A 7,280-nucleotide genomic window follows, 5' to 3' on the forward strand; every position below is an offset into this window, starting at 1 on the left:
CTGCTGTGGAAAGAAATTGTGACTGCAATGATTATCCAACTATCAGACCCTAGCTTTCTGAATGATTTCAGATAAATGACTGTTTTTTGGAAATATATTGTATATCCCTGAAGTATTTGCAATATTAATTAGGAGTTTTACTTTGGGGGCAAAAGTGTACTTTTTAAATAAAAATTTACTGGACAGAACAAAAGGATCAAAGAGTTAATCCTAGAGATTTAAAAATGATCTGAAAAAAATTAAGATTTTGTCTTTGGTTCAACATCTCTATTACTCCCAATATCGTTTCCCCTAGATACTTACCGAGTGCTTTTAACGTACACGATCTCTTTATTTATTCTGTGAATTGGGTATTGTATTAGTTCGTTAGGGTTGTTGTGAGAAAATAGCACAGAATGGGTACCTTAACAACGGGAATTTATTTTTATTTATTTATTTATTTTTTTTTAACATCTTTATTGGGGTATAATTGCTTTACAATGGTGTGTTAGTTTCTGATTTATAACAAAGTGAATCAGCTATACATATACATGTGCTCCCATGTGTCTTCCCTCTTGCGTCTCCCTCCCTCCCACTCTCCCCCTCCCACCCCTCCAGGCTGTCCCAAAGCCCCGAGCTTATATCCCTGTGCCTTGCGGCTGCTTCCCCCTAGCTATCTACCTTACTACGAACAACGGGAATTTAAATTCTCACAGTTCTGGAGGCTGAAGTCCTAGATCAAGGTGCAGGCAGGGTGCGCTTCCTCTGGGGGCCGTGGTGGGAGGATCTGTTTCAGGCCTCCCTCCTTGGCTTGCAGATGGCTCCCCTCTTGCCAGTTTTTCCCCACATGGTCATCCCTCTGTGCAGCAGTGTCCCCTGTGTCTCTTCCTCTTATAAGGACAACAGTCAGATTGGATTAAGGTCCTACCCGAAGGGCCTCATTTTAACAATCATTCTTTAACAAGGTGAATATGGTAACAGTCTGAGATACTGGGAGTTGAGACCTCAACATCTGAATTTGGGGGAAACACAGTTCAGTCCATAACAGACATTATCTCCATTTTATAGAGGAAATGGAGGAAAATGAGGTCCAGGGAATTCAGTTGCCCAATTCTTTTACTACACCAATTTTATCTATCTAGGAAATGTGGAAATTTGTGCGACAAAGAAAAATGGTGTTAGGTTCAGTCTCTTACTTTAAATCACATAGAATCTACTTAAAATCAATATCAGAATTTAGCTACAACCCTACCTTCCATATGTACTGAGTTTGTAGGTTTTAAAATTATTTAGGATAAAAGTATATGAGACTTTAAGTCATCAAAGATAGCTTACCTTCAAACTACAGAATTAATCCAAGGCACATTTGGTATTAAAAATTCTAATATTAGACATTCTAAAATTCCAATATTCACTTAACTTACTAATAAATATGTTTTTTACAAACCTGTTAGTTTCCAGTTGCTGCTGCAATGAACTACCACAGACGTAGTGACGTGAACTAACACATATTTATCATCTTACAGTTCTGGAGGTGAGAGGACCAAAATTAGCCTCCCTGGGCTAAAAGCAAGGTGTTGGCAGGGCTGCATTCTTTTGTGCAGGCTCCAGGGGAGAATCCACTGTTTTGCCTTTTCTAGCTTCCAGGGGCTGCGGCCCACATTCCTCCTGGCCCCCTTCCACCTTCAAATCCAGCAGTGTCAGGCTGGGTTCCTCTTGTGCTGCCATCTCTCTGGTTCTTTCTTCTGCCTCTTTGTTCTACCTATAACGACTCTTGTGATTACATTGGGCCAACCCAGATGGTCCAGGATGCTCTCCTCGTCTCAAAGTAAACTGATTAGCAAACAATTCCATCTGCAACCTTGATTCTCCTTTTCCAGGTTTCCTAACATATTGTATTGTCTGGGGATTAGTGGGACTGAGCAGAACCCTGTGGCCTCTCCAAGTACAAAGGCCTCTTCATGTCTCCCGTCTCTTGTTTATAGAAAAGCTGAAGCCTCCCGGGCCCACCGGAGTCACAAAGGAGCTGCCTCAAGCAGCTAATGATTAGGACAATAAAGTCACAGACTCAAGTGTCTGATGCACATTCCTGAGTTCTTTTACAGATACTGTGACTGCCACGGGAGGGAAAAAGCTGACTGCACGATGACCAGGCAGTAGCCATGACATAAGCTGCTCCATCTTGAGCAATACTGCATCTATGGCTAACAGTTCCAAGAACTGGCCGTAAGAGGATGGGATTAACACTGTTGCTCATAATCTTTGTAGGCATCAAAATAATTATAGCTTGTTCTTCCTGGTTATGGAAACAGGCAATTATGATGGTCAGCAAAAAGATGCTTCAGACCCATGTTGACATCTTCTACTCTAAGAATACGGTGCCCTATGTCAGCATGAAGAAGTTACAGAAGACCCACCTTCGCCCATAATCCCACAGCAATGGAATGATGCTCTGACAAGGGGGCATTCATAAGCAGTTTTTGGCAGGAAAGAGATCTCTGCAGGAGGCACCCCTTTGTCCTGACACTAATATTAAATCAGGGACCCCCATGCACTACCTATCTCCAGCCCTAACACACCTTTCAGATCTTTTGATCACATAACACCTTGCCTAATCTGGTGGTTCTTTGCATAGATCAAAGAAGTAGAAATGAAGAATAAGTAATTAACAGATAACCAGATCTTTTTCCTAGTTTCCCCTTCGGTCATCTCGTGAACAAACTGTGTGCACGAGATAGCATCTAAAGAAAAATCACAAGAAGTCAACAAGCCTGCACACAGCAGAGGGTGGTGATGACTCTGACCCCCCGTCTCAATGATTAATGGAGATTACCTCCCTTTTTCCCTTTAAAAACTTCCATGGCCAAGCAGAATCTTCAGAGATGGTTTCTGGGGGACACTGAGTCCACCGTATCCCCAGATTGCTGGAGTTCTGACTACAAGCAGCTTCCCTTTCTGCCAACATTTGTCTCTCTCTCGAGTCCTGAATTTTGAGCAGCTTTCTGAGCAGTGAGCAACAGGACCCAGCAACAGGTAACATTAGGACCTGGGTATCTTTGGAGGCCTGTTATTCTGGTACCACAGAGCTTTTCAGTTCATTTCATCTTTCTTGTTCATATTTTTTTGGTCTGCATTACACTTCAGTGATCTCTTTGGAGCTTTAGTCTTCAGCTAGTTTCCAATCCTGGCTATGTTAATGAGCTTATGGGAACATTGCTTTTTTTTTTTTTTCTTCAGCCGTGCCAATGTGGTGTGTGGGACCTTAGTTCCCTGACCAGGGATTCAACCTGTGCCCCCAGCAGTGGGAGCACGGAGTCTTAACCACTGGACAGCCAGGAAAGTCTGGGAACATTGCTTTTATGAAAAAGTGATATTTAATTAAATTTTTAAGTGGACCAAGCTGCCATTTTTCTAGAAATTAAGCATATATTAGGATGGAAATTCCAAGTAAAGACGTGTATTTTTTGGACGTGAAAAAAGTTCATGATATATTTTTTTATTTTATTTTTTATTTTTTTTGCGGTACGCGGGACTCTCACTGCTGTGGCCTCTCCCGTTGTGGAGCACAGGCTCCGGACGTACAGGCTCAGCGGCCATGGCTTACGGGCCCAGCCACTCCGCGGCATGTGGGATCTTCCCGGACCGGGGCATGAACCCGTGTCCCCTGCATCGGCAGGTGGACTCTCAACCACTGCGCCACCAGGGAAGCCCCATGATTTATTCTTAAATGGAAAGAACAGATTGCAGGGCAGTTAAACACAGAACTGAGAAAGGTGAAATTATTTATTACATCTAGCTTGTAAACAGGGATCTTACCTCATCATGTCTGAAGATTTGTTAAATGCCTACCTCCAGCTGACTCTGAGTATTGATTTTTTTTTATTATAAAACAAGTATTATCCCATTATAGTTATTCAGGAGAAGTCACCTGAACAAGCTGAAATAGCTCAGTTGGGAGAGCGTTAGACTGAAGATCTAAAGGTCCCTGGTTCGATCCCGGGTTTCAGCAGTAGTTTTGGGTTTTTGCACTAAATATAGTTTCCTGGCAGTCTTAACCAAAATATAAGCTTTAAGGGGAATATTTGGTTATTATGTTTTGAGTGGGTCAATGACATTTCAAGGAGAGGTGGTGTCTGGTGCCCTGGTGGGCCTTTTTACTAAACCCCCAATACCTTAGTTCTTCCTGACTGTAATAATAATAGCTAACTTATCTTGAGTACTTGCTGTATGTCAAGCTGTCCTTTAAGCTTTCTCTGTGTATTAACTTATTTAAAATGACCACTAAAATTCTTGATAACTACTTGTTAAATAAATGAACAGTTTGGTGCCAGAGGCCTGGCATGTGGTTGGTGCAAAATGACCTTTGCTTTGACTATCATTATTATTTCTGTTGTCTAAGAACTTTGCAAGCTAGAGCTATGAGATGTGAATTGTTTCTAAGGACCCTTTACTCCTCAAACTAACAAGGTAGTGTTAAAGGCCATCGTTCCCCTGTACACTCTGTATTAACAATTCCTTGTTTTATATGGTAGATGTGAATGGCTATTTTCCCACCATGTTTTAATTTCTGCGAAGGGATTTAGCTTCTATTCCAAAGGTTCTTACCTGGCATCCATAGGCAGCAGGAGGTCTTTAAAGTCTCTGAAACTGAATGTAAATTTGAGTGTTCATGTGGACATTTCCCTGGGGAGAATGTCAGGGGTATCATCAAATTTTAGGTTTGTAACCTAGAAAAAGTTTAGAAAAGTTAGATGTGAAAAGTCTCCTTACCACAAATACTTGCTGATAGTTTGTGACCCAACACTTGTGTTTTTCTAAGATGCTGAGTGATAGGGCTTTTCTTGATTATTGTGTCTTGCCCCTTGTCCAATGCTATCTACTGTGAGGGGGATTACAGGAGGGAGCCCAAGTTGTCAACAAGCTTTCCTTCTGTAATGGCAGTGGCTCTTGGGGACAGATTTTTCCACAGTAAAGCAGACGACCATTTTTTAGAGGCCCCTGCTACTTCAGGGTACCCTCTCCATGACCTGTCCCCCATCACTTTGTTTAATCTAAAGAGGTGAGTACCACTTCCTTTTTTTATACATTTTTATTTTATATTGGAGTATAGGTGATTTACACTGTTGTGTTAGTTTCAGGTGTACAGCAAAGTGGTTTAGTTATATGTATACATATATCTATTCTTTTCTGATTCTTTTACCATGTAGGTTATTACAGGATATTGAGTAGAGTTCCCTGTGCTATACAGCAGGTCCTTGTTGATTGTCTATTTTATATATAGTAGTGTGTGTATGTTAAAGCCAAACTACTAATTTATCCCTCTCCCCAACACTTCCCCTTTGGTAAGCGTAAGTTTGCTTTCTAAGTCTGTGAGTCTCTTTCTATTTTGTAAATAAGTTTATTTGTATCACTTTGTTTAGAGTCCACATGTAAGTGATATATGATATTTGTCTGACTTACTTCACTTAGTATGATAACCTCTAGGTCCATCCATGTTACTGCAAACAACATTATTTCATTTTTTATGGCTGAATAATATTCCATTGTGCATATGTATTACATGATCGTTATTCATCTGTTTTTATTTATTTATTTAAACATCTTTACTGGAGTATAATTGCTTTACAATGTTGTGTTAGTTTCTGCTGTATAACAAAGTGAATCAGCTATATGTATACATATATCCCCATATCCCCTCCCTCTTGCGTCTCCCTTGCACCCTCCGTATCCCACCCCTATAGGTGGTCACAAAGCACTGAGCTGATCTCCCTGTGCTACGTAGCTGCTTCCCACTAGCTATCTATTTTACATTTGGTAGTGTATATATGTCCATGCCACTCTCTCACTTTATCTCAGCTTACCCTTCCCCCTCCCCATGTCCTCAAGTCCATACTCTATGTCTGCATCTTTATTACTGTCCCACCCCTAGGCTCATCAGAACCATTTTTTTTTTTTAGTTCCTATATATATGTGTTAGTATACAGTATTTGCTTTTCTCTTTCTGACTTACTTCACTCTGTATGACAGTCTCTAGATCCACCCACATCTCTGCAAATGACCCAGTTTTCCTTCTTATTGCTGAGTAATATTCCATTGTATATATGTACCACATCTTCTTTATCCATTCATCTGTTGATGGGCATTTAGGTTGCTTCCATGACCCGGCTATTGTAAATAGTGCTGCAGTGAACACTGGGGTGCATGCGTATTTTTGAATTATGGTTTTCTCTGAGTATATGCTCAGTAGTGGGATTGCTGGGTAATATGGTAGTTCTAGTTTTAGTTTTTTAAGGAACCTCTATACTGTTCTCCATAGTGGCTGTACCAATTCACATTCCCACCAGTAGTGCAAGAGGGTTCCCTTTTATCCACACCCTCTCCAGCATTTATTGTTTGTAGATTTTTTGATGATGGCCATTCTGACCGGTGTGAGGTGATACCACATTGTAGTTTTGATCTGCATTTCTCTAATGATTAGTGATGTTGAGCATCCTTTCATGTGTTTGTTGGCAATCTGTATATCTTTGGAGAAATGTCTATTTAGGTCTTCTGCCCATTTTTGGATTGGGTTGTTTGTTATTTTGATATTGAGCTGCATGAGCTGCTTGTATATTTTGGAGATTAATCCTTTGTCAGTTGCTTCATTTGCAAATATTTTCTCTCATTCTGAGGGTTGTCTTTTCATCTTATTTATGGTTTCCTTTGCTGTGCAAAAGCTTTTAAGTTTCAAAGGTCCCATTTGTTTATTTTTGTTTTAATTTCCATTTCTGTAGGAGGTGGGTTAAAAAGGATCTTGCTGTGATTTATGTCAAAGAGTGTTCTTCCTATGTTTTCCTCTAAGAGTTTTATAGTGTCTGGTATTACATTTAGGTCTTTAATTCATTTTGAATTTATTTTTGTGTATGGTGTTAGGAGGTGTTCCAATTTCATTCTTTTACGTGTAGCTGTTCAGTTTTCCCAGCACCACTATTGAAGAGGCTATCTTTTCTCCATTGTATATTCTTGTCTCCTTTATCAAAGATAAGGTGACCATATGTGTGTGGGTTTATCTCTGGGCTTTCTATCCTGTTCCATTGATCTATATTTCTGTTTTTGTGCCAGTACCATACTGTCTTGATTACTGTGGCTTTGTATTATCGTCTGAAGTCAGGGAGCCTGATTCCTCCAGCTCCATTTTTCTTTCTCAAGATTGTTTTTGCTATTCAGGGTCTTCTGTGTTTCCATATAAATTGTGAAATTTTTTGTTCTAGGTCTGTTAAAAATGTCAGTGGTAGTTTGATAGGGATTGCATTGAATCTGTA

The 7,280-nt window shown here is 40.2% G+C and overlaps 1 non-coding gene across 1 annotated transcript; it reads left to right on the forward strand.

Moving 5' to 3' along the window:
- Nucleotides 1-3,915: 3,915 nt before the first annotated feature.
- On the forward strand, nt 3,916-3,988 carry TRNAF-GAA. The gene has a single exon. It is a non-coding gene; the product is annotated as a tRNA-Phe (tRNA).
- The last annotated feature ends 3,292 nt before the right edge of the window (nt 3,989-7,280 follow it).

This window comes from Phocoena sinus, chromosome 7 (assembly GCF_008692025.1).
Source record: "Phocoena sinus isolate mPhoSin1 chromosome 7, mPhoSin1.pri, whole genome shotgun sequence".
Lineage (NCBI taxonomy): Eukaryota > Metazoa > Chordata > Mammalia > Artiodactyla > Phocoenidae > Phocoena > Phocoena sinus.